The 2,914-nt window shown below is 42.1% G+C and overlaps 1 protein-coding gene across 1 annotated transcript in view; it reads right to left on the bottom strand.

Moving 5' to 3' along the window:
• LOC123762162 (uncharacterized) overlaps positions 1–1,986 on the bottom strand; it is a 530,605-nt gene extending 528,619 nt beyond the window's left edge. The window contains exon 1 of the mRNA XM_069335633.1: positions 1,570–1,986. The gene's annotated coding sequence lies outside the window, so the exon portion shown is untranslated. The remainder of the gene's footprint in view (positions 1–1,569) is intronic.
• Between the last annotated feature and the right edge of the window lie 928 nt (positions 1,987–2,914).

The following is a 2,914-nucleotide window of genomic DNA, read 5'->3' as shown; positions in this document are numbered from 1 at the left end:
TAATAGAGAATGTTGGGAAACACTCTATTTAACATGATATCAATGGAGAGTATTGGGATAATGGCAACTGCCGAGTAAGATGTTGATAATGAGTAGGAAATGTTGAAGGGTTATTCAAGGAGAATATCATCACACCAGCTATAGTTGCCGTCATGCTCTAAGCTCCAACCATCATTTACAAGAACGATTCGCATCTACTTAGCAAAAGCGTATTAATGATTCATGGCTTTGAACTGAATGAAGTAACCTCTTTATAACAACGTGTTATAAATTAGGATATTTACTTAATTATCATAATTGTTATTTATTTATTGATTTATTTTTTTTTGCCGACGGAGGTGGCTAGTTTATTGTACACTTTATATTCATCCTGTGAGAGTTAATGCAAAAAAGGATTACAGAGGGCACAAAAGATCTTTATCAGACCTCAACAGGTATTATTGTTAATGACCTCAACATTAACAATTATATCTATCATGCACATCTTGTAATTATAATATCAGTTATTTACAGATTATTTTGAATTTAATAGCTGTGAATTTACAATTAATCATTATACATTAACAACTTAGGTTTCAGATCAGATCAAATAATAGCTTTTAATGGTTGGTCTTTTCGCGAGAACATAAGTGTTTTAGCTATGGAGGTATTACAATGGCTCAGAAAAGTTGCTGTTTCTTATTATTAGTCTTCACACTACACTGTTCCTAAATCTCAAGTCATTTATCTACTGGAAGCGAAACATGGAAACATTGCAAGGCTTACAGATATTTTTTCGTTGGGTATAAGATGACCTGCAATTTCATGCAGCGTGAGTTTAGAGTTATACCTTAATGGCAACATTTTGTCACAGTCTAAGATGTGACAAAGTGTGTCCCTGTCTTTGTCCACACACTTTATTAATTATTGTTGCACTATATACACCGAACTGCCAGAGACACTTGCAGCCAAGTGGTTTTGGAGGTGTGACAACGACTGTTCGTCTGCTGACTTTGTTACTTGTTCCACAAACATGTTTTACTTGACACATTACATTGTGATACACAATGGATCTGCTAGTTCCTGTACGCACTGTTCTGCTTCAAATCTTTATACGAGTTCTCGTCTAATGGTGTTTTTAAGTTATTTGAAGACTCAAAATTACGTTGAACACTGTCTTGATTTACTGCAATCTTAGCAAAAGCATCAACTTCACAGTGGTGTACATCACAGTATACCACTGTGAAGTGGTATACTTCACAGTATGCCACTCTGAAGTGGTATACTTCTTGGTTTATACATTCCTGTCCTGTTAAGTAATACTGTGCATACATTGCATTATTTTTCACGTTTTGTTTTAAACATGTACAGTTCACACCAAATTACAGTGTATATATGCGTGTTTGACAGCAGCATGTAATAGTGTGTGTTGTATGAATGCTTGGATGTGTTCTGGTCGACATGAGTGCGTTTAATTAAGGGGTTTAAATTATATAATTACACGGAGGTCTTCACAGTCAATATTTTTTAGAATTAATGATAATCTCCAGTTTACACCGGACACAACACCAGAAAGGTCAGTGTACTCACCGTTACTTAACGAAAGGATGTCTGTGATGCTGTGTGCCGGATGCTGCTATTGATCCGTGTATGGATCACAGGTCGTATTGTGAGTCTCCTGAACACCAGAGTATTCTCAGGGTGTCAGTGCATCTCGGGGGAACCACAACCCGGTGTCACTCTGTGGCAACTGTTTCTAGATGTTATCAAAACCTCTTTAGGTTACCAGAGGCTCTGTAGATTACCAGTGGCTCTGATAGGTACCAGAGGCTCTGTAGGATTTCAGCTGCACTTGAGGTCATCAGAGCACTATTGGACGCGAAGTTCATCTGCATAGCGTTAATCGTATCTTGTAAGAGTTATTGATTTTCTTATTGATTTTCTCATGGCAATATTTATGATAAATGAAAGTTCCTCTGCACCTCTGTGGTGTGGGATTGAGTTATATCTCTGCACCTTTATTCACAGAAACGTCAATATCGTATTATCTCTATCACCGCAAATTTTTCCATTTCATTTTCTGCGTATTAGAAACTGTTTACACCACAGTCATCAGTGCCACCGTTCATCAGTGCCACCGTTCATCAGTGCCACCAGTGCCACCAGTCATCAGTGCCACCAGTCATCAGTGCCACCAGTCATCAGGGCCACCAGTCATCTGTGCCACCGTTCATCAGTGCCACCAGTCATCAGTGCCACCAGTCATCAGTGCCACCAGTCATCAGTGCCACCGTTCATCAGTGCCACCGTTCATCAGTGCCACCAGTCATCAGTGCCACCATTCATCAGTGCCACCGTTCATCAGTGCCACCAGTCATCAGTGCCACCAGTCATCAGAGCCACCAGTCATCAGGGCCACCAGTCATCTGTGCCACCGTTCATCATTGCCACCAGTCATCAGTGCCACCGTTCATCAGTGCCACCAGTCATCAGTGCCACCAGTCATCAGTGCCACCAGTCATCAGTGCCACCAGTCATCAGTGTCACCGTTAATCAGTGCCACCGTTCATCAGTGCCTCCAGTCATCAGTGCCACCAGTCATCAGTGCCACCGTTCATCAGTGCCACCAGTCATCAGTACCACCAGTCATCAGTGCCACCAGTCATCAGTGCCACCAGTCATCAGTGTCACCGTTAATCAGTGCCTCCAGTCATCAGTACCACCAGTCATCAGTGCCACCAGTCATCAGTGCCACCAGTCATCTGCGCCACCAGTCATCAGTGCCTCCAGTCATCAGTGCCACCAGTCATCAGTGCCACCGTTCATCAGTGCCACCAGTCATCAGTACCACCAGTCATCAGTGCCACCAGTCATCAGTGCCACCGTTCATCAGTGCCACCGTTCATCAGTGCCACCAGTCATCAGTGCCACCATT

This window comes from Procambarus clarkii, chromosome 34 (assembly GCF_040958095.1).
Source record: "Procambarus clarkii isolate CNS0578487 chromosome 34, FALCON_Pclarkii_2.0, whole genome shotgun sequence".
In the NCBI taxonomy this organism is placed as follows: domain Eukaryota; kingdom Metazoa; phylum Arthropoda; class Malacostraca; order Decapoda; family Cambaridae; genus Procambarus; species Procambarus clarkii.
This window is presented reverse-complemented; position numbering and strand designations above follow the sequence as displayed.